General features: G+C 42.7%; 1 long non-coding RNA gene across 1 annotated transcript; it reads left to right on the top strand.

The window, feature by feature from the left end:
• On the top strand, positions 1 to 27,702 carry LOC138285956 (uncharacterized). Its single transcript, XR_011201668.1, has 3 exons — positions 1 to 71; positions 21,144 to 21,168; positions 27,613 to 27,702. It is a non-coding gene; the product is annotated as an uncharacterized lncRNA (long non-coding RNA).

The raw sequence follows: 27,702 nt of genomic DNA on the forward strand, positions 1-27,702 counted from the left end.
CTGACAGTGATGAAGATTCTGGGGATAATGAAGATTCAGTAACACAATCCATGAACACCACAAGAGGGAAGGTAGGAAACAAATCTTCTGTTAGTTCATCATTTCTTGACCCTTATTCAAACATGCATTCTCACTCAGAAAATGTTAATGATTTATTTGAGGTGTTAGGTAATTACTGAACCGTGTTTTGTCTGGGGTGAACGTTTTTCAGTTTTATGTGGTTTTTAAGTGGATGGTGGCCGAGGCCAATTTTGGGCAAAAAATTATTTATTTGAGGGAGGTGTGAGAAATATTTTTATTATGCTAGATGTTGCCACTTTGTAAAGAGCAATATTTTCACTAATCTGCTTGCGGTACAGCCACTTGTTTCAGAATGAACTGCATCTATTCATGTAAAACAAATTCACCAACTTAAACATCAATCTAGTGATCTGGAATTAAATACTCCACACCTTCACTTCTATTTATTTAACTAATTTTGTGTTTGTTATTTTTCTGTCATGTTTGTTTTTTTGGTAATTATGTTTTCATCTACTTATTTATTTTTGACTAAGTCAAATGCCTTCTCAGCATCTAAGAAGGGACTAAACAAAGGGACCGTCTAGAGGTTAGCATTCTCGATTAATTGTATATGATTAACCTGCCTGAATAATATTTGATTAATCTGTATGAATGGTAGGAGTTAATTCCAGCATTATTTTCAACACTCATTGCAACAAGTGGTTTGCTGAAATTATGTGAACAACATGCAACAGCCAGATGGGTCTATACCGCAGCTTTGGTTCAACTTGGGAAACAGTTTATGTTTGCTTGACAAACTCTGCCATTTAACATTCTTTAAAAAAAGGCCTAATGAAGAACAGTACCTTTCCACTAATAACACCTTCATATGATCTGCCTGGCTGAGGTGACATATTACTTGGCAGTGTCATAATGTAACAGTGGAGCTCCTTAGAACTAGCTTTTTTCAATAACCTAATGCACTTAACACCAGAAACTATGAGCACGTCTATTCCAACTATGCGCTCTATGACTTTCCCCTTATAGCGGATCCCCACAATAATATCATCAATGCATTTGCTAAAAATTCTACCTATCACATCCTGTTCCATGAAAACTATTTACTGCCTACATAGGAATTTTCACCCCAATTGCTAAATAAATTGGAAGTGATAGACAGAATGCTTAAATTACTCTCAGCTGCCAGCAACGGCTCAGGGGTGCATCCCAATCAACCATTTTTTATCCACCATGTTGCCTCAGTTTGGACCCAGCCATACGCAAATCATCTTTAACTCTGCTCCAATCCGAACAGTCCAAGCTGAACTGCCGGGCCAGGTCCTCCCTGAACCGGAAAAACAAGCAACCCCGGACCTGTTTTGCCCTTTTTATGGGCTCATCATCAAGGTATTGCTTGATTCCAATGGCACATTGAGCATGGGTCCTACGTCTGGACATAAATGTCACAATTAGGGCAGCAATAATGACAAGGTGATGGATGGAATGCCTGAGTTCATCTCAGTTACTGGCATAACTCTAATCCATGTTTTTATTGCCCACCATGGCGTTTCAGTTTGGACCATCCCTTGCAAATCAGCCTTGACTCTGCTCCAATAGGAACAGTGCAGCTCAAAATACCAGGCCAGTTCTTCCCAGAACCTGAACATAAGCAAACCAGTACTGTGTTTTCCCTTAGTAGGGCTCATCAGTCAGGCATAGCTCGGCTCCAGTGGCAGAGTGAGCATGGGATCCACATCCGGGCACAGCTGTCACACTTAGAGCAACACACTAGAATATACAAAAAAGTGATGAAGGGAATTCTGGAATAATTTCAGCCACTGGTAATTAGAGTGTCTGTAGGACTGCAAATATAATTTACCATTCAGTTTCATGTATCGACATAAAGAGTTTAACCTACAGACCTTGATCAAATTCTACACATGCTTAAATTCTATGATGTTTTTCACACTGAGGTTTCAAAAATCCCACTTTCTGGAAATGGAATAACATCCATCTAGTAATCAATACTATCTCACAATATGCGTCCCATTTTTAATATTTCCTAACAATCTCTCATTCTCAATCTACGCCCCCATTTCAACTCTTCTCTATTCTTGCTTTCCAGTCCTTGAAACTGATCACCGAAAGAACATTGTATTGTTTATTATTATCACTACTTGTCTTGCACCATTTACCTCCTCAATCAATGCTCTTACATCCTGCAATTATGCGGATACTTGCATTTTTTATCATTGGCAATGTTTATCTTGCAACTGTAATAACCTGATTTTTTGGGCAAATATATGAAGTTCATCTCAAAGCTGGACCCTTGACGTTTGCTCTGCATTAAAAATATTGGTGATGAATGATAAATTATTGTTTCCCCACTTTAGAGTCTCTCTCCATCCATTGCGTGTGGGTTTGAAAAACTGGCCAATTCATAATATTGCATGGAATTTCGATACCGGGTTTACCGGGTGTGCCCAAAGCATTTTGCAGTTAATTAATTATATGATCCAATATACTACTGAACGTGTACCAAGGAAGAATAGAGGTCAAGAACAAAACAATGGTAACTGATGGCTATTTCCATCAATAAGGGCGTGCCTCAGGGTTCATCGCTGAACCCAACTTTACTTAACATCTTTGTGCCCTCCCCCCGACCCCGCTTGTTAAACTGTGCAGCTTTGATTTAATTCCCTATGCTGATGGTACCCAACTGAGAATTTCGCCGGGGCAGGATATTGACAATGCAAAATATCGTTTTCAAGACTGTCTGAGAACAATTGCAGCTTATATGACTGTCCTCAGCTGAACGGTGACAGAACTGAGATGTTACTGTTTGGAAAAGCTCAGTTTCTCTTAACTCCCGACTGGTGGCCTGAGGAGATGGATGTAGCTCCTTCACCATGTTATGCCATAAAAACTCTGGGTGTTAAACTGGATTAGGAACTACCCATTGAGAATCAAATTATTGTTACTTGTGGTTCTAGTTTTGCCATTATGAGACTTCTGAGGAACATCTTTCCTTAGCTACCATCCTCTGGCAACAAAACGATGGCCCACACCTTGGTTATAAGCCTCATGAATTACACTAATTAGCCGTTTATGGCAGTTTAGTGATATTCCACTACCTAAGCTCCAGGTGGGGCAAAATATGGTAGTCCACCCAGTCTGTCTTTTTCCGTCAGGCTCCCCCTCAGCTCCTATTCTGAGAGATCTTCACTGGCTGCCTGTCCGAAAGCGTATCTTGTTTAAGATTTGTTGTCTTACCCACAAGTCCTTGACAGGCAAAGCCTCTCTGTACCTAAAAGAGAAATAAAATTAGTTACTTACCTGTAACTGCTGTTCTCCAGTATTGGTATCTTTCATAGAGTCACATGCTTGAATCTTCCCCGTCGTCGAGGTGGGAGCCTCACGGTAAGTTTAAATACATAAAGCAGTAAGTCAATAAGTTTAAAACCAATAGGCCTCAGTAGGCCTTATAGGGTATTTTACAGTCTATCCACCTTGTTTTGTGAAAAGACCCAAACTTCAGTGTCAACCAATCAGGATTCAGCCCCTCCTAAACACTCCCAACAGAGGCTGCATTCCCTCAGGTTTTCTAGTAGAAGTGTGACGTTTAATATCTGTATAATAGGGGAGCCTCTGAGGGGAGGAGGGTGGGTCGCATGTGAATCTATGAAAGATACCAATACTGGAGAACTGCAGTTACAGGTAAGTAACTCATTTTCTTCTCCAGTATTGGATCTTTCATAGATTCACATGCTTGAATCAGAATAACGAGCTGTAATGTTTGAGAATTAGCGAATTAATTTGACTGTCATTTTATCGTAATTCTCTAAGTGATCTCACTTACGTTAGTATACATTTATATATACATATATATATATAAATATATCTATATAAGAATAATAGAAAAAGCTGTATGGCAGAAAATTTTGACACAATATGTGTTGTTGTTGTTTTGAGGTCTACAACATGTTAACACAATATGAAAAAGCGTTGATATTATGACTAATTTGAAGCACAATCTTAGAGTAAACCACACTGTGATATAAAATTAGATATTAACAAGACTGAGAAAAAATATCGAACATACCTTGAGTGTGGTGGTGGGATGTGTAAGAGGCTCACCTTAACGAAATAAATGCCTCAGCACTGCCTGTCCCACTGCTGTATCAACGTTACTAGTTTTCTCGAGACAATAGTGCTTTGTAAACGTATGCTGGCTGGACCATGTGGCTGCTCTGCAGATGCTATGTAGTTGCACCCCATCAAAGAGTGCAGCTGAAGTGGCTACCGATCTTGTAGAATGGGCTCTCACCTTGCTGTGGAGCGGTTTACCTGCTTTTGCATGGCAGAATTGAATTGCTAGGCCAATCCATCTGGCTATAGTCTGTTTGGACACCGCATGTCCCTTTCTCGTTCCGCCAAATGCAACAAATAATTGGTCAGACTGGCGGATGGCTCGTGTTTTCTGTAAGTAAAACTTTAAACACCTTTTTATATCCAGGGAATGTAATGTCCTTTCGGCTACTGTTTGTGGATTTGGAAAAAAGGTTTTTAAGATGACTGGTTCATTCAAGTGAAATGTTGAGGGAACTTTCGGGATGAACTTAGAATTTGTTCGTAGGATCACACCGGAATTTGTAAATTGGAGGAAAGGCTGTTTGACAGTGAAAGCCTGAATGTCGCTGACTCTTTTGGCTGAAGTAAGAGCTAGTAGTAACGCTGTTTTCCAAGAGATGAATTTTAGCTCGGCTCTGTGGATCGGCTCAAAGGGAGCTTTCATGAGCTGCATTAATACAACATTCAGGGACCATAACGCGGATGTTTTCGAACTGGTGGGAAAACACGAAAAAGGCCCTTCATGAATTGCTTGACAATTCTTGTGGAGCATAATGAGACCATGTGTGGTGATCTACGGTACCTCGAGATTACTGCTAGATGCACTCGAATGGAGGAATATGAAAGTCCTGACTTTGCCAAGAGCAAGAGATATGGAAGTATCTGGTCTGGAGGAGCGGAAAAGGGATGTATACCTTCTGCTGCACTCCATATACAAAAACGTTTCCATTTAAGTCTATAGGTTTTGTTGGTAGTGTCAGCTCTAGCGTTTGCTAAGATGTCTCTACACTCCGAGGAAATGTTGAGATTCAGATACTCATTGTATTCAGGAGCCAAGCCGACAAATGAAGAGATGATGGATCTGGATGCCTGACTTGTCCCTGGTGCATCGTCAAGAGAGTCGGACTCTGTCTGAGTTGCACATGTGGCTGTTCGGAGAGCATTAGGAGCCCCGTGTACCAGACCTGTCTGGGCCATCTGGGAGCTATGGATAGGAGGCGACACCCCTCCGTCTTTAGTTTGTTGATGACTCTCGGAATGAGCGGGATCGGAGGAAAAGTGTAGGCATAGACCCCGGACCATCTCATCGAAAACGCATTCCCCCACAAACCTTTCTGGGGAAGCCAACTTGCGTAATACTGGCATTTCTTGTTCTCGAGAGTGGCAAATAAGTCTAGGTTTGGTTTGCCCCATAATAGAAAAAGTCGGTTGAGAAGTTTCTGGTCTAGCTCCCACTCGTGATAAGGTATCACTGTCCTGCTCAGGGTGTCTGCCAGAACATTGGTTTGTCCTGGCACATGCTCCGCTTTGAGTGAAATATTGTGCTTGATGGCCCATGTCCAGATTTCTTGAGCTAGCTGCGAGAGTTGTAGGGATCTCGTGCCTCCTTGCTTGTTTAGATAAAACATGCTGGTTGTGTTGTCCGTCCTGATTGGGACGCTTGAATTTTGTAGCTTTGGCAAAAAAGCTTTTAGAGATAAGTGTATCGCTTTGAGTTCTAGGTAATTGATGTGGAGTTGAACCTCTTTTGCATTCCAGGATCCACTAATTTGCAGGTCCTGGCAGTGTGCACCCCATCCTTCGAGAGAGGCATCCGTTGTTGCTATGTAACTGGGTGTTTGATGAAGGAATGAAAGTCCGTTTGACAAATTGGTTAGTGTCGCCCACCACCTCATGGTGTTTTGTATTAGAGGTGTTATGTGAATCTTGTCTTCGAACGAACCGTTGACCTGGGTCCATTGTATGTCCAATTGCTCTTGCAGGGGTCGCATATGGAGCCTGCAGTCTGGGACTAGCGGAATGCAAGATGAGATCATCCCTAGCAATGATTTGTAGATGCGGACTGAAACAAACTTTTTTGTAGAGAGTCTGCGTGCTAAGGAGGTTAGTTTTTGTTTCCTCTCGTGAGACGGGTACGCTTTGTTGTGGACCATGTCTAGTATTGCTCCTAAGAAGTTTAATACTTGTTTGGGGTGAAGCTGAGATTTTTGGTAGTTGACTACAAACCCCAGGCTGTTTAACAATTGAAGGCAATACGAAATATGACGTATCACTTGCGGCTTTGAGGGTGCCTTTATGAGCCAGTTGTCCAAGTAAGGAAAAACCTGGATACCCGACTGGCGGAGATGCGCTGCTACCGGAGCCAACATTTTTGTGAAGATTCTGGGGGCCAATTTGAGACCGAATGGGAGAACTCGAAATTGGAGGTGCATACCACCCACTCTGAACCTGAGGAATTTGCGGTGGTTGCGATGTATGGGAATATGAAAGTAAGCATCCTGGAGGTCTAGGGATGCCATCAGATCTCCAGCATTTAAAAGACGCAGGACATCCTGAAGTGTTACCATCCTGAACGACTGTTTCTTTAGATTACTTGTTTAGTGCTCTTAAATCCAGGATGGGGCGCCAGTCCCCGGAGGGTTTCTTTACGAGAAAGAAGCGGGAATAGAATCCTCTGTTCTTCTGAGAAAAAGGGACTGGCTCTATCGCTCCTTTGACCAGCATCACTTTTACTTCCTTGAGGAGTTGGTTCATCCTCGGAGGTGGTGGGCCCGATGGAGGAACAATTGGTGGTGTTTGCGTGAATTCCAGAGTATGGGGGTTATTCCAACTTTGGAGGAGGTGGTAATCCGTCCCAAATGTGACGGATTTACCACCAGCCGTATTACGAGTTTCATAGGATATAATGGACTCGTAATACGGCTGGTGGTATATCCGTCACTTTACCGTCACTTTTGGGACGGATTACCACTTCCTCCAAAGTTGGAATAACCCCCTATGACCTCTGGCCACTATATCGAGCACCCATCTGTCTGATGTTATAGCCGCCCATTGGAGGAAATAGGAAGTGATGCGACCTCCGACCCTCGATATTGGTGGGGGGAAGAATACTGAAATGACTGGCGGGTCATTGTTTTCTGCCCGTATCTCTTCCTCGGGCAGCTCCTCTTCCTCTAGTTGGATGTTTATAAGCTGCGGCCGGTGGTAACCTGTAATGCTGCTGTTGCTGGTGGTACTGGTGTCGTGATCCTGTGGAGGAAGACTGATACTGGGATCTGTACTGTTGGTATCCCCCTCGAAAGGAGTGACTTCCTCTTCCCCTTGCTCCACGAAAAAGTTGTTTTTTATATTGAAGGGTACCTAGAGATTTTGCCGTATCCGTATCCGTTTTGATGGCCTGTAACATGTCGTCGACATGCTTCCCAAACAAACTCTCACCATCAAAAGGCATGTCGAGAACGCGACTCTGGACCTCCAGTCGAAATTATGTGGCCTTTAGCCATCCTTGCCTGCGCAGGACTGCTGCGCCAGCCAATTGCCTGAAGGCAGTTAGAGAAATGTCTATTGTGCTGTCTATAATCTCTGCGGCAACCCTTTCTCCCTCCTGCAACACCTTTTTTGCTTCCACCTTGACGTCCTCTGGCAGGAGATCCAAAAAAGCAGACATGTCTGCCCACATTTGGCGATCATATCTTCCCAGGATGGCGAGGGAGTTAGCCGCCTTAACTGTGACCGCTGCTACAGAGGAGAATTTTTTACCAATGTTGTCTAATCTCCTCCCCTCCTTGTCTGGGGGAGATGCTATAGGCGCGGAGGGGTATCTGGAATGTCGCTGCGCCGTCTGTGATATTACTGAATCAGATTTTGGCTGTGACACTAAACAGGCCGGAGAATCATCCGGGGCCTTGTACTTCTTCTCTAATCTTGGCATTTGTGAAGGCACTGTTGCAGGATTTTTCATTGCCTTCAAGCCTTCCTGCCATAAGAAATCTACTATGGGTATCACTCTTACCGATCTCTTTGATGGCTCTTTGAATTCGTACAGAAAACACTGTGTTTCATGAGAGACAATTGAAAGGACAAAACACTTTGCCGCTCTCTCTAACAGATTATGAAAACCTCCTATGTCTTCTGGAGGCGAATCTACTGGACCTGCTGGAGGTGGAGATGGTGTGGGGACGAGATAATCATCCCATTCACTAGTCACAGAATCTCTTAGCTCACCCTCTTCCCTTTCGTCATCTGACGAGAGATGAGCTTCCTGCGTTTGGCTAGTTAATGGTATGCTAGCCTGTGGTGTTTCCGGAAGACTAGTAGTCTGGGTTTGACGAGGTGTCTGGTAGCTTTCAGGTCTAGGTGGCTTGGTCTGCGTTGATGGTGGAAACCTTCTATAGTAGTCATTAAGCATATATTGTAGGTCCGCCACTAGTGTGCTAGGCATGGAGAGGGGCGAATGTTGTTCTGCCTGTGGGTAGGATGTTAAAGCATAACTAGGCTGGTAATGCTGTTCGTCTTCATCATCAAAATCCTGGCACTTGACATGGAGTTGAGACGAGCTACTCGCTGCCCCAAACATTCCCTCGTTTTGGGAGTATGCGTCATCATCATCATCATCTAAGAGATGTTGTGGGGGGAATGGCAATACCTTGCTTGGGGAGGTATGCATTGGCAGAATATCGGAAGCTTTGTCCCCCATGGTGATAAGTGAAAGGGGTAAGAACCTGGTTGAGTCGTCCTGAGGATAAGGCAGACTAGTTGACGATTGGTGCGGTGGAGTACCCAGGAGGGTTGATGGTCTATACATTGCCAGTGCCGTGGACGATCTGCTCGTCGACGGTTCCCTCGTCGATGGTTCTCTCGTCGACGGGTCCCTCGTCAACGGTTCCGTCACTGGCGGTGTCTTTGTCGACGGGTCCTTCGTCGCCGGGCCCTTCATAGACGAATCCTTTGTCGGCGGTTCCTTCGTCAACAGTGTCTTCGTCGACCGTTGTTTTGTCAACGTATCCTCTGTAGGTGCCGTCGATGGCGGTGCCTTCTTAAACCTCATTGAGAGGTGCTTCATAGACGGGAGTGCCCTGGTCGATTGGTGGACCCAGGAGGCCTCCGCCGTCGACGATGTGTTTGCTGATGAAGGCTTTTTAAATATTTTTGCCGTAATTATCGTCGTCTACGATAACGGCGACGACGTCATGATCATCGGTGAGACCGCCGTTGTGAAGGTCGACGACACTGTAGTAGATGTCACCGTCGACACCGTCGTCGACGGGGTGGTCGTCGATGGGTGTTTTTTCCCTGAAGATACTTTTTCCGGCTCTATCTGGGGTGACAGAGACAGGGATGTCTTTTTTACATCCTATGTAAAGGCGTAGTAGGCTCTGAATGAACCTTTTTTGGCAAATTTTTGTGTGTCTCTGAATGGGAAACATCCTTTTTTGTCTCAGTAGAGACTTGTTTTATCTTTTTGGCCATCTTCCTTGGTGGCTCATCAGACACTCTGCCTCTCTCACCTGTTCTTTTCTGAGGGTAAGAAGCATGAGATGACGCTTCACTTTCGTCTGAGGAAGGATGCTCCATGGCTTTCTGCTTCTGCAGCCATAAGAGAAGTCTACCCTCACGGTCCTTGAGGGTTTTTTGACTAAAGCTGCGACAGATCTTGCAGTCTCTCACCTTGTGGTCTGGATGGAGGCAGTAGATGCATTTCTTGTGGGGGTCATCAACATGTAGTCTCTTCTTCACACAACTGTCACAGTCTCTGAACAGACCCTTTTTTGTATTTTCAGACATGATAAAGCTGTAAAGCTAGTTTCCTGAGAGAAACAATTTTCGGTCAGAAATAAGGTAAACTGAGCAGAGCTCAGGGAGACTCCCTTCACACGACGTGCGGTAGAAAATCTGAGGGAATTCAGCCTCTGTTGGGAGTGTTTGGGAGGGGCTGAATCCTGATTGGTTGACACTGAAGTTTGGGTCTTTTCACAAAACAAGGTGGATAGACTGTAAAATACCCTATAAGGCCTACTGAGGCCTACTGGTTTTAAACTTACTGACTTACTGCTTTATGTATTTAAACTTACCGTGAGGCTCCCACCTCGACGACGGGGATGATTCAAGCATGAGAATCTATGAAAGATCCAATACTGGAGAATACTGGAGAATTACAATGCTACCAGCGTTCTCGCACTCTAAGATCTAGCGATAAAAAGCTCCTGATTGTCCCCCTTGTTCGCACTGCAAGATATGGTGATGGAGCCTTCTTTACGGCCCCTACAGCCTGGAATCAACTTCCTTTCAATCTTCATTGCAGCACAGATCTCACTAAACTCAAGAAAACGCTGAGAACATGACTGTTCTAGTTCTCTGTTTTTCTTTTATGCTGGCTGAGCACTGAGATATACCTTTGGGTATGATTCATTGCTCTTTATCAGATTATATTAATATAATATAACATAACAATTGGGTAGACAGAAAACAATTAAATAAAAATAACAGTTCCAGATTCTACAGACCTCTTCCTAATGAGAAGATGAACAAACAACATTAGCAGATGCAGTTGATGGAAACACCAACACTTACCCAAGTTCCATTTTCAATTATGAAGACTGCAAAATTGTTACATCCAGGCCAGCAAAGATGGAATAATTTGGCCAAGGCAAGCCTAGGATGATGCAAGGGTGGAGCCAAAATGGTCCAACAATGGTATGGAATCTAATGATCCAGAAGGAAGGAGGGAGCAGGAGGGGACTCCCTTCTAACAGGACCAACAAATCAATAATATATACACTCATTTCAACCATCGAAGTAAGGTAGATGGTGGGGAGTGAAATGGCAGAATAGGGAGATTAACTTTAGCAGCACAGGAGTGTAGCCCACATGATCAGAGATCACTAAGGAAATCCACTGACTCCTCTTGCTGGGTCACAGCATGTTTCAAAGAGCTGCCTTACCTACAAAACCATCACAAGCAGTGATCCTCCCTATGTGGATGATCATCTCTGGTGGCTATCAGCAAGACCACTTCCAGGAAACCATCAGACTGGGGATAAGAAACTGCAAAAAAAAACAAGAAAGCACCAGGCCTTCTCCATCTATGCATCCAGGATCTGTAGCAACATCCTTGTATCCAAAAGGCTGCCCAAACTCTGCTTCAGTTTAGGAATGGGCTTAGACACACCACTATAGACAACACTACCTAATTTAACTTTTTCTCTTAGAAACCAGCTACGCCTCCAATCACCTGTTAACTTTGTCTGTGCCTTTGACACTGTATATTGCTCTGCTGCTTTTTGGTTAGATGTGTGTTGTATAAATATCACATACATACATAAAAACATGCATACAAACATACCCAACAGTATGTAGACGTTTCAGGGACCCAGAACCACTACAAGTTGCACAGACCAACTCTCAAGTCCCGCAGACCCTCCAAATCACCTTAGCTGGGGCCAAAAGCTGGAAATACCCACTTTAGCCATCATAAACGTTTGCCTTGGCACCACAAGTGCGGCAGCAGTTAAAACAACTCAATGGCAGAGTGACATGCTACATACCATGGTAGTGGCACCCCACCACAGGGACTAGCAAATCCTGACCCCCGATCAGCGAACAGCAGAGCATGCCTCCTTGATCAGCAGGTAATGCCCATTGCCTCATTATTAGGTCCACAATACGTGTTTTTTTTCAAACATGTCATCATTTTATAATGTCTAACACTCATTCCTACATTTGACATTAATTACTACAACCTTACATAGGCCTCACTGGATTGTGTTCTATTTCTCCATAAATTAAATTCAAATCTTATTTTCTCGCTGAAGAAATAAAAAACATATGGACCGACTTGAAGTCATATACTTTGATTTTGAACCTCCACTAAGCCAAATTCAGCAAAAAAATCATATCTTGATATTCCAGGTCAAATCATCTTCACTAACACTTAAACAGTTCCTGAAATTGAGGGACTAATTTAATGGCAGTACCCCAACTTTCACTCATGCTTATTGACTTTCATTTCTTCAAGCCTAATTATTTCATGGGATAGGAAGTCATGTAATATAAGCAAGCATGAAACAATACTCTTATTGTTTTGGCTGCAGTAAATTACATACTGATCTCCAGAGCTATCAAGATATATTGTTGAGTCATGGCTTTTGTGAAATGAAGTCATTCACTGCCAGCTCAGCTTAAAAGCAATACTGAGATATAACACCATTTCTAGAAAAAGTCATGCATTCCAACCTTACCTTACTCACAGTAATGTAGACGAGAAGACAAGCTGCCTGACTCAGCAGTTTATCTGGCTATAGTTTTGATGATGTGCCTTAGATGCAATCATACTAGGACATTTTCCATGCATTTTGAGGCCATTGATGTATTTCACAAATATTCTACTAAGAATGTCTTGGATTTTAGACCAAACAAAAAGTCAGAGAAACAATGGAGCAAAGCTTAGTCTTTCCTTCTTATAATTCATGGAGATGTCCTAGGGTATGGAATAGCTATCCCGACAGAATGATATTCCTAAACTTTAATGGATTCAGGATTGACACAGCTGCAGCTTCGCACATATTTCCTCAAACAACTATGGGAAACATAGCTAGGTGTACATTAGCCTACACTTTAAATGGAAGGTTCTCGTCGAAAATCAATCACTCAGGAATGGAAACTGTCTTGCCATTTTTAGATTACATTTTTTATTTTGTTATATCTTTTCAAAGTCAACTTTAAGCTGTTTTGGGGCTTATTTTTATGTTTGCAGAGAATTGTTGGAAATGTTTGAGAAAATAAACCATTTCATAGTTGGCTGTGAGTTTCTGACCAGAAAGGATATGGCATTTGTTCACAAGACTTAAGTCAAACACAGTTGCTTTTAATCATAGAAAACAACCCAGGCCAAAGAAAGGAAGATAAAAGTATATATTGAATAATAGATGGGGCAGGGATGACACTTGAAGGATAACATGGGTTGATTTAAAAGGGCATGACTGGTATGGATTGGAACTTCCACCGTCTTCCAAAAGAGACTGCATTGACTTCAACTTTGATGTATTAAACATACTGTCCCCTCAATCCTAGCTCACATCTTTTTGTAAAGCTCATTTCTCAAATACTACTGAATGGATTTACACCTAATGACAAAAATCAACATTTTTGAATAAATACATATCAGGAATGATGGAATTCCTGATGTGATGAACACGTTGTACACAGTGTCCCTACCCTGGGTGTCATAATGCCAGCATTTAAATTCTTGTGTAATGTGTGTTCTGTGGAACTTAGCTAGCCACCATTTTCATTATTCTGTAATATACAGTGCTTAATTTGGAAAATAATAAGTGCCAGTGCACCAAGTGTGGCTCAGAAGCCTGTGGCTAGTACTATTAAATGTCAGCGTGCCAAAGACCAAGGCTGCATAGTCCTAAATGCACCTTAGGCCCTTTTACTCCACTACCAGACACTCTCTGCCCCATTATCTCACTCAGGCAGCTCCGTGCTTTCTCCCTTTTTAGTCATTCTTTTTCTCAATTTTTGTTGTTTCTGTATTTTCACCCTCTTTCACTTGAGAAATGTCTGATGGGAATAAATATGTTCAGGTCCCCAAAAAAGAGTGCCGGTGGCCCCCACTGGCTCTAGTTATCTGAATTTGAACCTAGCCTTCTCAATGGCATTTCCGTGCCTAACTTCACTTCCAACCATTTTTGATTTTTTGCAGTTTTATATAGCATGTGCTGGACCCAAATGTATTGGAGTGTTTGGACTGCTTTTTCTTGTTAGTCCCTGTTGAGAGGGGTTGCATATTGTTTTACAAGCTGTATTTTTCTACATACTTGTAATGTATTACTGTATGCATGTTATTTGACAGTTTATGTGCACGTGAATAGTCCAGTGTTAGGTTAAGTGTAAAGTCAATGTGAAAGAGTAAAGACTTAATCTGTTCATCGGGAAAAGCGGACCAAATTTAATAGGCTTGATCAGTTTATTATAAAAGATTATGACAAACCCAGTAGGCAAGACCTACTTATTGTGAAAAGGCTAATATTATTTTAAGCTGGATTGTTTTTACTCTGTACTAAACCTCGTAGGCAAGTACTTGGTTTCACAGATTACTGTAGCAGGCAACTGTCTTGATGCCGGTGATCTACCCAAGCAAACTGTGGGAATAGAAGACACGCACTACAGTGATCTTTATAAGGCTCTCTTAGAAGAGCTAATATTTTGCTTTGCCAACCATAATTTTGTAAACATTAGCAATTTTTATGAGTGTATGCCTGATGGTTGCATTGAGGGAAAGCTTATGCTCAGTACAGTAGGCCTACTTTGGTTATGATGACAAGTCAATGGTAACAGCTCTAAGCTTTATTGGTGTGCAGGGAAATAGTATGCTGGAGAGCATAGGGCTGACATGTTATCACAAAGACAGTAGGCCTGGTTTATTTATTGTGAAGAGCACACGGTATGGCCTTCAAAAGTGGATTTTTGTCATATTATGGTACTGGTTGTAGAAAGGTATTTGAATACATGTAATCCCACAGATTACCATTGTAGGCAAGGGTTATGATGTTGATCACCCACTCTAAGGAACCCGGGGAGTAGAATATCACTGTTATGATACTTGTCAGGCACTGTTGAGAGGAGCTGTATATTGTTTTGAAAACTTTGTGCACATATTTGTAATTTTATAATGTTTATCTGATGGTTGCCAGCTTCTACTCACTTCTGCAGGTCATCATTTGTATATGGTGTCAAGACACTGGTAGAGACCCTATCAGTTCACAGGGAAAAGTTATGCCATGATCCTTAGATGTGATCTGTTTGTGATAAAATGTTAAAACAAATCAAATGGGCCTTACTTACTCATTGTAAAAAGTATGCGTTAAAGACAAACAGCTTTTAAATGTGAAATGGTACTACACAATGCTAAAGACTATGTGCAGGCATTTTGTTACTTTGAATCTCACAGATTACTATAGTGGGCAAGCATGTTCGTACTGGTTACCCATCTCTGACAAAAAGTTGGTATAGAATGTTTGTACTGTCAGAATATTTCTTAGGCCCTCTTGTGAGAGATAATATGTTGCTTTACCAACTTCAATTTTGTATGCTATGTTAATTTATGACTGAATGTCTGATGGTTGCCTTGTGGAAAGGTTTCTCCTAAGTACAGGAGTTGGTGATGGACATAAACATTGATCGTGACTACAGGCCTGACTGGTTCACTAGGAATACAGTCTCTTGCCATAGGTCTGGTCTGTTTATTATGAAAAGTTATGACAAACACATTAGACTTGATATATTGATTGTGAAAAGCAGATGGTCATATCAATAGACTTTTATGAGTGGATCGTGACTCCTCTGTATTAAAGCCTGCAGATAGGTATTTTGTTGCAGAAACATGTCAATTTACCTTGCTAGGGAATGATTTTGATATTGGTACCTCCCTCTGCCAAATTCTTCCTGATACAATCACTTATTTGATTTCTACCAGGGTCTTGTAATAAAAAATCAATAAATAATACATATATTGATATATTTAAATGTATAACCAAATAGATATATACTTGGGGTCCACTCTGTTCTACCATTGGTCTGGCTGAGTATCCTTTATACTCTGCTTCCATCAATGAGAGTGAACTGCATAGGGTAATGATTCAGTCTGCATCAGCATTTGGCTCTTTTGCCATGTGAATTATGGCATTTTCTGATGATGTGTGTACTTCCACCTGAAAATTGGTGTAAATCAGTATCAGGGCTGGTTTACAAGTTCCCTAGCTTTGAATTTTCTCCTTTTATAGTTTCCTTTACACTTCTTTGTTTTTCTGCTTTTTATCTTATTGCTTCTTAAGAAGATACTACAGCTCCCCAGGCAGAACTATTGGGTTGTTTCCTTTGCCGTTCATTTCCATGAGGCCACTTTCTATTATCGGTGAATTACATTGGTTTGCTCCATTTGAGTCCAAATCATAACTCAATTTTTTACTGTTTTTCAGTGAATTAATTGTTTTTTTTAAAGAAGTACCCAAAATTTAGCTGAATGCTGTATACAACTGGTGATCACTGCTGAGTCGAGAGTTTGAAGATAGCTGGAAAAAAAACTTCAGGGCCCTTATCCAACCAATCACATTCTAAAAAAAATAATAAATGTAAAATATGATTACAGGAATCATAAGTCATAGCTGCTGAGTTCAAATTGCAGTGATACACAAAAGTGTTAATCCTTTAAAGTTCTCTTGGCAACCTTTTGAAACACCAGTACCTTAAAATCTACCTATGGATTTACACCAAACCAACAAAAGCAGCCAGTGAAGAGATGCAAATTTATACCTACACCTTGGAATAGTGGCTGGTAACAAAGGGTAGAGTTACACCAAGGCATAGTAGTAAATTAAAACATATGTTATTTATATATATCTATACTGTGTGTAGAGGCCCCTATATGTTTAGAGCTAAAATTATGATGACAATCAAACAGTATGTTGCTTGGGTACAAAATGGATATGTAAGCCTTAGAATATGTTAGATATTATTGTCCTATTATGCTGCAGAAACTCAATTGTGGTTTATATATTAATTATAATTCTTCGGTTCACCAGGTTGTGTGCTTTACCCATGCAGATTATGCTGGAAGGAGAAACATATTTTTCTTTATACACCTCTGTTGGGATGGTGTAGCGTTTTGACGCAATCATGTTTACCTTCCTTAGTAAATCTGAGATTATGCCAAAGTCCCAACGCAGAGTAATACAAGGCAGTGATCTGTGATGCCTTGCATTACTGTGGATTTTCTATGCCATGTAAGCCAAACCAGGTGGATCTGCATGGCTTAGTAAATATCAATTAATCCTTGCATTGCCTTGCGTCGCCTTGCAAGGGCCAGAGTGTACATGTTATGTTGCATTACAAGGACGAGCATCACTACATATTCACGCATGTGACTGAAAAATATAGGAACATAATCAGCATGGGTAAATCACAAGACCTGGCGGATCACCGATTTATTTGATATATAAAACATTGTTGTGTCTAAAAACTATTTCATCTGGAAGGCCATAATGATGTTTCCAGTCAGACTCAAATGTGTCACAATGTAAAATTTTGTTTGAACTGGCTTTAGCCAAACTTTGGTGCCTATTGGTCAAGGAAAGCAGAAATTCAGAATGTGAAATTGGGTTTTGCCATGGACCAAATACTTCTGCCATAATATTTACATGCATGAATTACTTCAGAAGTGAGCACAACAAAATGCAGCTAAAACTGGATTCTTATTTTAGACTTTCTCAATGTCCAAGGCTTGTCATCTTTAGAGACGTCAGTGTTTTACTGAAACATATATAAACATTTAGGATGTCAGTGTATAGTATTACAGTCAGTATTAATATCAGACTAACAAGAAGAGACATTAACATGGTCAAAACACAACTGCACCACTTCCTTTCATCTATTCCTTGCTTTTATGTCTATATTGAGCTCAAGGCCTCCCAGGACAGTACAGTGTTTTTAAGAAATTGGGTACAAAATTGTGCCGGATGTAAGTCCTGTGAAAGTAATAGGTCCACAATTGTTTCCTACCGGGAACCAAGTACTCCACTGAAGCACTTTACTATTTTAGGGTAGCAGAGCGGTCCAAGGCCTACTGAGGCTAGAAACTTGTGGACTAGCAATCTCCATTTGCTGGCACGCAACAACAACACTCAATAGGTTATTGTGCAGTCAGTACTTTTTCTTTTAAAAGGAAAAAGTACCTTATTGCACATGCACATTATACCACTAGTGGGCCATGACCGCATAATCACAAAGAACAACCACCTATACTAAATACAACATCACAATATAATGGGGTGTCATTTTAAATAAAGTAGTCCCATTGGAATTGAAAAGGGGGTCACTACATCATAATGTAAGGAACGCCTATTGGATTTGTCAAGGGGTCATCGCATTAAAATATAAGGCAAGATTATTGGCTTTGTCAAGCGATCATCACACATGTAATAAATAATCACATTAGTACTCAACTTCAGAACCAAAATAACCCAAAGCATAGTCAGAGGCATTCACTATTAGTAAAAAGTTTAGCAAAGTTCACCAACAATCATAACCAATAAAGTATGTGCGCATTATATTTTCCATGAGCATTGAGACTTAGGGAACGTTTCAAAACATATCTTTCTAGAGGCCAATGCACACTTGGCATCACCCACTTAATCTTTTAAGAATGTTCATTGTGCTTCTGTCATGACGTGGCCATCAAAAGCAGCAGGACAAATGGAAAATAGCCTTTCTGGGACACTGTGGGGAGGTCCCAGGCTGGGTGAAGTGAATATCAAATGAGTGAGCTCACCCACTGCTTTTGGTTGATGGAGATCGCCTAGTGTTGCATGTTTCTGTCTTTTTCCTTTGTTGAATCCTGGGTGCTCTGCTCTCTGCGCACCAAGGTGCAGCTCTGGACACTGGAGGCAGTCTGGGGAGCCAACTCCCTACTGCTCCATGGGTTCCCCACTAGTGCATGCACCTCACATGTGGCGCACAGTAGCCAGCATTTCTGCTGTGGGTACCCCAGCACGAGAGCAGTTTTCTTACTCTGGCCTTCAAGAGGGAACAGTTCTTCACTTACTCTCCCACCCACAGTGGCCTCTTGTGAGCGGGTGCAGCATTATGTTCTCTAGGTCCTATGGATGCAGTCCCCGGACCCACCATTATTGCAAAGGGACAGAGAGATGGAGTACTTCTTCGAGAATGAGCCTGGCAAGGGGGCCCAATGCACGTCCCATCTATGGACATATTAAAATACTCAGAATGTGTTGAGCGGCAGGACCTATCCTGCCCGAGGGTTTTGAAGGAAGTCCTGGCAGAGCCCGCACTCTCTTTTTCGAGTATGTTTAAATAACTAATGTTTCTAGAATCATAACTCTGGCCCAGTGGGCCAATTTTCGACACATTTCGATCTGCTGGAGAGCTCTAGGCCACCAGGTGCATTTTCAGCAGGCCTCTATGGGGGTGCAATGCTCAAGGAGCTGGTGTCACTGGCTCCCTGTGCCAGCCTTCGCCCCTTTTCCTCTACTGGCCCTGGGCGCTCCCCTCCTTCTGGTGGGGGCTTCTTGTGCGGCCCTTAAACAGAGCACACTTCTATTAACACTCAAACCTCAGAGCATCCTGGCTATCTTATTGGGCACATGCAGTGGCGTCCAGCTCTTCCCCCAAGTGGCCCTCAGGAGGCATGAACGGATCAGCTTCACTAGACCTGGAGATACCAATGGGTCGCCTGCAGACAGGGCATCGGGAGGATTCTCCTTCCAGCTGTGCATGATTCTGGTGTCGTCACTGTCTAGGCTCTTGCTCTCTGTCTCTCACTTGTGTAGAGGCTTATACGTGGGGGTGGAAGGTTCTAGAAAACAGGCATCCGTGGCTATTCTTAGGAGGCCTCATCAAGCCTCCACCTCCACCCTCCTGCACATAATTCTGGGACGATCTAATATGGTAGAACCCTTATTTACCTGGTAGAGTTCCTGTGCCCATCCACAGGTGTAGCTATGGTAATGGGCAAACCCTCCCTTACAATCACTTCAAACCAGTACTGGGGCCCCTCCCACCGTTTTTACAGCCAAGATGAATAGAGAGACAAAGGAAGGGGACAGGTCTGGTGTCAGGTTTATCTGCTTGTGAGAGGGAAGGCCCCTTTGATGTATTGTATTATTGGTCAGAGCCACCAGGCCATCCTCTTAAATGGCGGCCAGCACCTACTACACCGAGCCCTTTGTCCTCTGTCAGGGAGCAGTTCACATCTTACCACAGGGGAACCCATCTATCTTCCAAGTAACAGTTTAGTGCTTACATACTTCAGGCAAAAAATTTAAACTTTTACGAGTGCCTTTTGCTCAATAGGTAGACAACATTCAACTTCATCATTGCATTATATTTTGGATAACTATAAAAATGAGTCCTTTAATTATTTCTTTAGCTGCTACCAACTGAAATTTAGCATTTACTAGCAACAATGTAGCCTAGCCCAATATTTCATTATGGAAGAATTCAACCTTGCTACAATCAAAACAGCTTTTAGGGAAATTTAACTAAAAGGCATGTTCAACATTAATTTCGAAGTCATACTTTTGAATATCTGCACCCTGCCTTCATGGGCAATAAGGCCTGACATCAATATTTAAAAGGAAGGTTTAAGCCCGTCAAAAAGGGTGATTTTGGCAGGTCGAATTTGCAGTTTAAAGTAGCCACAGATATTTAACCTGTGTGTAGCTACCATTGTGCACACTGCAAGCGCAAGTGTTTATGTATAATCAGCTCAGTGGCACTCACCCTGGCTGTGCTGCAATAGCCTTATCTTATAAAGCAGACACTGGTGGTAAACATGCACACTCCAATTTACAATGAAATGACCGCAAGTGAGACTGCGGTAGTGAGACGTATCACAGTGCAATGATCACTCACCCAGGATTCTGGCCTCATATGTTGCCTACTGTAGTACTGAATACAACATATGCTCATTAGGGAACAGGACTGTTAGTGCTGGCCCATACACACTCTATTTCAAACAAGGGATAGATATATTGGCCTATGCAAATTGGATGTTTATTCTATGCAGCAAGATGCATTCAAAATGCCTTTAATAAAGATTATAGTATGGTATATCAGTTGACAGGAAGCACCATGTATCACTACAGCTAAACACTTTACATTTCCTGCAAGATATATGTTGTCGAAACACACATGAGCACAGTAAATCCAACCATGCACATGGTGCATGTCAAATTATAAGCAATTAGCTACTAAGAAAAGTAACCTGTCATCCGTTTTGAATAGACACAAGTTAGAGAAATTATATTTATGCTTAAAGCTATTGTGGATACATGATTAGATGGAAAACATAAACAACTGAATATTAAATAATGTGATTATCCAGACTTGAATGCATAGTTTTCTATAACTTATCCAGAAAACAGATATAATTATGAATTGGGGTTCAAACAATAAGAAAGCTAATGTGTTTTTATTTCCAACTGTATCTCTAGGAGATTGTTCGGCCTTCCCTTTCAGGTATGTATTCAAATGCTCAAATATATATGTAACAAATAATGATTGCCTCATTTGATGTATATGTGTTGAAGGCCTTGTGGCCAGGTCACCCTTATCATAAAAAAATCCAACGCCCACCCTACCTTAATTCAGTACATCCATACGGTTTCCCTCCTATCTTGGCTCGACAAAACAATAAGAAAATTATTTGAAAAGCAACTAAATATTGTTATATCTGATGAACACTTGCTGGTCAATTAACAAGGTTGTTTCAGATCCTCCTTAGCTTTCAGATGGTAGTAGTGTGATGGAGGGTGATTGGTACCATAGATTACGAAAGCGTCTGTCTCATTCTTATGATTTATTTTAGATTTCCTAGCAACCTTTAATATTATTGACCACAGATACCTGAACACCCCTTAGCGTTATCTTAGACCAAATATTTGTTTTTTAGTTGAGAAGGATGTGAGCCTTTCTCAAGCAATAACCACAGTCCCTGTCACAGTGAATCACAAAAAGTCATTAAATTAACCTGTGCTTAGCTCTCTGGTAGCTTGGCACCGAAGCAGTGAGGCTTAACTTAAAGGCAATGTGTAAAGTATTTATGCAACTCTTAATCAGTAGAACTGGAGTTATCAATTTTTAAAATGTTTAGTAAGAACTAGGGCCTAAGAGATCAAAGCGCCAACTGCACACATCAATTTGCACATAACCGGGGCCACGTTGACATTTCTGGCTGACCCCTATGGAGCGAGGGACGGATACATGAGATGGGTTGGGCCCGGTCACATCCTTATCTTTTGACCTAAAATACATTTTAAAGAAATATGTCTGAGAAGGTGAAGTTAAGGGGCCGAAGGTAGTCAGTGATGTCCCCTGCGGCCTCCAACTAGTATATGAATGGTGGGTGCCCTGGGTGGGCACCAGGACACTCACCTTTAATAATGCGAACCCTGGGAGATGGGGTCCCTGGGACCAGTAAAGGCTCGTGAAGCGGGGCTGCGCAGCCCACTCCCCTTAAATTTTTTTTTTAAAAGGCCCTGGGATATGGAGTCCACAGAGCCTAATAAATCTTGGGGAGGGAGGCCATACCACTTGTTCTCCCTTATTAAAATGCGGCTCCCAGGGCCTAATGAGGTTCCTGCGCTTTAAAAAAAAAAGGCATTAGGGAGTGGGGTTCCAAGGGGATATTAAGGATGGGGGAGAGGGAAGCCACTTGGCCCACCTCCCCGTTTCAAAAACATAAATCCCTGGGATCCCCAGGGCCTAATGGGCTAAATGTGGCTCTGGGAAGGGGACCACTTGTCCACCCTCTCCTTTAAAGACATAAGGCCTTTGCTGGGGTGTGCCGCAAGGCCTGTCCAAAGGCAGGGGGTTGGCTTTATGTATGGTATAGTTAGGTGAAAATGTCAGTGACGGCATTAATATTTTGAACTGAAAAAAACACAGAAATTCACCAGTTATAGCTAACAGAGCTAACTCCTGCCATCCACTTCTTATAAGCTCAAATTTCACATCACTCATGATATGTTCTATGAATTCACTGATTACATCATCCAAACTTTGTTTCTGCACACATTGCTCTTTAAACTAGTGTGGCATTAGAGACCTGAAAGGAAGTACAAAATAGTTCAGAAGAATATGAGGCATCATTGATGTCATCACAGATAAAACTCCCTTAAGTGTAGAAAGCACGGGTTATGTACAACATTGACCATATACCATACACTTCACGGGTAGCATAGCCCACATGAACAATAAACCCTAGCAATTTGGGAAACTCTCATTGCATACGATGTTCAGACTGCATACAACTGTTCAGAGAAAGCCAAGTTCTTAAACATACTTAAGGTCTGCTCTAAAACAAATGCCCTACTAAAGACAGATTTTATCTGTATCAAATTTTTGGCACTCACCAATCCTACATGAGGAGATGAAGTTAATATGAGCAGAGAAGTGGTGTTGGAAGGTAGGTCATTAGTTGTGTGGCGTTCACAAGTAATGGGTCTTCACTCAATCACCACTGGGAACCAAACACTTCATTGTAGAGCTTGATCTCCTAAGGGAGCTTTGCAGAGCAGTCCAAGGCTTACTCAAGGGAGCTCGTGTTGGCTAGTAATCACCATTCACAAGTACACCATTCACAAGTACACATGAATAACACTCAATAAATGATTGTGCAGTCTGCTGTTTTTTAGTTTGATAAAGAAAAAGTACATTTATTACACACACACACTACTCAATACTATGCAACAATTTACAGATATACACAAGCTGATGGAATTCCTTTGGGGCGACATTGCATAATCGTTCTTGTCTCTTCCAAAGGGAGATGTAGACCAACAACCCACATGGCACAACATTCACTTGTATTCCAATATCTGACTGTAACTTGGAGTGAGAGCACCTAATAGGGGTAATAAAGTACATCTACTTTGATAACTAATGTCTGTCAGTCTTGTTATTCAAATAAAGCATTAACAAGAAACATGTATAGACATGTTGGAATGATTTGTGTTGTTACAAAACTCTAAACATGATTGACACAGTCTAACAACACCCCTCAAGGGTGTTGGCAAAGTTTGACCACATTCCATATTGAAGCATTCAACATAAAACAATGATGTACAGTAGAAAAAGTCCCTAAAAGGCATCAACCCCTAGACAGTGCCTTTTCATATGACCATACACGTCACATCATTGGCCACAAAGCTGCAGCCATACACTTTTATTCACATTCAGCACTTTAACCAGTCTCTAAAGGGCTACATTTCTGTAAAAACACATGTAATTACAGCCTTTCATCCCTAGAGGTTGTTCACCAATGGTATTCACATTCAGACCACTAAAACTGCAGCCTTGTTCTTCACCCTTATAGGGTGCCGTTCCACCACCTTGAACAAAAGTTCAAGCTGGGACTGAACTGAAAACACATTGGGAACCTTGAGGGGTGTTCCTTTTCATGTCCCCTGAAACTGAGGGAGCGGACATTTGGAAGATTCTCTGGGGTAGGCTGAGCTCCACATGCAGCTCCCTCCGTGCTTTAGAATCAATTTGGGGGTCCCCACCATTTCAAAATGATGCATTTTTCCTTCAACATGTGGGCAGGCAACACAGGGCAGTATGGGGTGCTCCTCCGGGAGTGCTGTGCATATACAATGAGCGGTTCTCCTGCTGCGCCTCTGTTTCCTCCTTTGTTGGCAGCCTCACGCTGTGGCGGATTCTCCTGCTTTGGGGTGTCCGGTCCCAACCGGACACCTCACACGAGGTAAGGGTCGTTGGGGAGCGGCACAGAGAGCCCATTCTCGGCCACTCCTGTTTGCTTCCTACACAGCCAGCACTTAGGGGTGCTGATGTGGGGAGCAAGCTCAGACTCTGAGGTCTGCCCGCTCCAGCAGGCAGATATTCGTGAGGCAGCCTGGGGGCAGCTCACGAGGGGGAGGTGCGATGGCGCTCCCTCACCTCTTCTTCTTGGTCTGTCCGCTCCTGCAGGCAGACACAGTGCTTGCAGCGTCCTTCCTTTCTGCGTGTGGGGGAGTGCAACAGCACTTCCCCCTCCACTATCTCGCCAACAAGACCCAGGGATGGAGTTCCAGGCCCCCAGCAGCATCTTCAAGGGGAGCACAAAGGTGCTCCCAGGCTTTTCCTTTGGCCACAGGGCTGAGGGATGGGGTCCTGGGCCCCTTCCTCATCTTCATGGGGAGCTCGATGTGCTCCATGACTTTAGCTTCAGCCTTGGGTGAAGCTTCATTGGGCTTGCGATGGTGCTCCCCAACTTATTTTTTGTTTGTTGGGGGCCAAGCAATGAGTTCTTGGGGTCCTCCTTTCCAACATCGAGGGTGTGTGACGGCACTCCCTCACAACTGACTTTTCACTGGGGATGCGCAACAGCTCTCCTCAGATACTCCATCTTCTTGGGGCAGCCCCCGGGCCCTGGCCCACCCCATGAGCATATGGATATCGAAGGCGGAACCCCACAGGCTTCGTTGGCAGTCCTCCCTGGGGGTCAAAGGACATGTACCTTCCCTTATAGATAGCTCAGGGCCCCCTGGGCCAACCTGGGTGATCTTGGTCTCCTTTTGTTCCTGATGACAAGCCCTTGCCACCTGGAGCACTTCCTTCAGGCCTCCTGGCCTTGAAGGTCCCCAACTTGGTAAGGAACCAGTCTCACTGACACCCTGCACCAGCTTTTCATTTGGGTGCCCTTCTCCCTCTGGGCAGCGTGCCCACCTTGAGCCAAAGCCCAGTCTTTTCCCAACTGCTCCTCTGGGTAAGTAAGAGGACCAGCTTATCTGGTCCTAGGGCATGCCCCACCGAGTCTAGGGTCATTCACAGACAGAGTCCTTGTCCCAGTGGGTAGTCAGGGTGTTCTTCTTTCCAGTTGTCCAGGACGCCCGTCTTCAGTCCCAGTGTTCTGCAGAAAAGCACATCCAAGAGAAAGCTCTATCCTCTGTGCAAGAACTTTTAAGTAGAGGGAGAAGTGTCTATTAGGATTGTGTCTCTGGCCTATCCTGATATGCCACATCACTTCTCTGCCCTTCCCCAACCTTCCTGCACAGTCTTCTGGCTTCACCCAAGAGTCAGTTGCCACATGTGCTCTGAGGGTCTCAGCTCCTCTCCTCCATGACATTCCTGCCAGGGTCTCTTCCAGCAATTTCTCCAAAGAGCCCCTCAACGTTGAGGGGTCTGGGGCAGGTCCGGTTCCTGGCACGGGATGACAGCTGGCTGACTGATGCAGAACCCTGTTCTGCAGCTGGGGAAGAACTGTAATTAATCCATCCCAGCACAAATGCCTGGCAGTGATCCTGAGCTGAGTCAGGGAAAGATGACATTCCTAGATGACCCATAAGCTGTACAGATATGCTTTTTTAACCCACTGTACAGTTATGCTTTAGTAATCTACTTTAATACAGGTTAGAGTGTACATTGGTGCGATTCTTGAGTCTGTGCACCCTAGGGAACTGGAGTTGCATCCTAACGCAGCAGTTCACATTGGCTTATCATGGAGTGTCACTTCAATTAAGACAGTAAACATGTCGACTGTCCTTCACATGTGTATACCCAACTCCTAAAGCCTAATCCAGGTCGCCACCCTCTTTGCATGCTCCCTTCTGTGCCAGGCTACCTAAGTGCAGTTTTTGGGTTGCCCATGATAGGAATCCTCCCCGCGCAGCCCTCACACGGGTGCCAAGACATGGGCATACATGATCACATGCAACCAGTCCCGGGCCTCCTACCCTTGCTACGTCACAGCAGCCTTAGCGTAACAAGGCAGCACCAACGGTAAACATGCCCAGTCCATTTTACCATGAACTTACTGTGGGGGAGTCCCAAACTATGAGGCTCCCTCACAGTAAAAGGTCAAAAGCCAGGTGATCCAAAAGCAAACACATTTAAGTGGACCAGATAGTCAGAACTGCTCTATTCAACCTAAGGAGAGAGTTTGCTTTGTTCTACATTATTTCTCATCAAAGAGAAAATCTCTTGAGAAATACGCTACTGCACTAGGCAAATGGAGAATATTTGCTTAAAATAAGCAACGTCTAAATGTACTAAAGATGGATAATACCTGCAGCCTTTATACTGTGGTGAAATATTTACTGATAAACCACCTTCTGAAACAAAACAAGCACAGGTACATAGCTTAATACCTGGTGCACAGAGTCTTATATGTTACAAAGAAATTGTCATGTTGAGACAGTTCTGTCTAATACCTCAAGGTTGCTTACAATACTTAATATGTTGTATGTAGAATATTTTCCCTGTTGCAACAATTTTCTACCAAACCTCAAAACTTGTATGGAACATGCTGAACACAAGAAGTTGTTAACTGTCTCCTGCACACAGGGTTACCCTGCAATGCAAATAACAATAACATATTCAATACCTATACACAGTTATGATGTATAAGGAGCACATACGTACAGTAATCACGTACACCAACAGGCTGGACAGAGGCTCAGCAAAATTAGTTAAAGAAATACTATGGTAGTTACATGCCTCTATGTAAATTATAAATGAAAGTTACACACTAAGAGGACGATCTCATCAATGATGTCATCAAAGATGTAATAAATAATGTCATAGAACATGTCATGAATGATGTAATATGTGAGGTCATAAGCAGTACATGGTAGGGGTGTAAGTTATAGTCAGCTTTGATAACTATAAGTTGTGAATTTTTGTGTATTTTTAGGTTCAAACCATTAATGTCATAGACGTAATCACCTAAATAGAACGTTTTTTTAATCTTCGTTTTTTTCAGCAAATATGTGTAGGTGTGTGTTGTGTGTATGCTTGTTAAAGAGGTGTTTTGGGTTCCAACACAGGATTGGGACATGTGAATATGGTAGGCCAGCTGCTGAAGACGCAGCAAGGTAGTCATTTTCATGTGGCAGTATGTTTGTTTGTATGAGCCATACAATAAAATGACAAGAGGTCTTAAAGACAAATTAATTTCCACAGGTGAGGGGAATGAAACTGACAGTGATGAAGATTCTGGGGATAATGAAGATTCAGTAACACAATCCCTAAACACCACAAGAGGAAAGGCAG

Source organism: Pleurodeles waltl, chromosome 3_1 (assembly GCF_031143425.1).
Source record: "Pleurodeles waltl isolate 20211129_DDA chromosome 3_1, aPleWal1.hap1.20221129, whole genome shotgun sequence".
NCBI lineage: Eukaryota > Metazoa > Chordata > Amphibia > Caudata > Salamandridae > Pleurodeles > Pleurodeles waltl.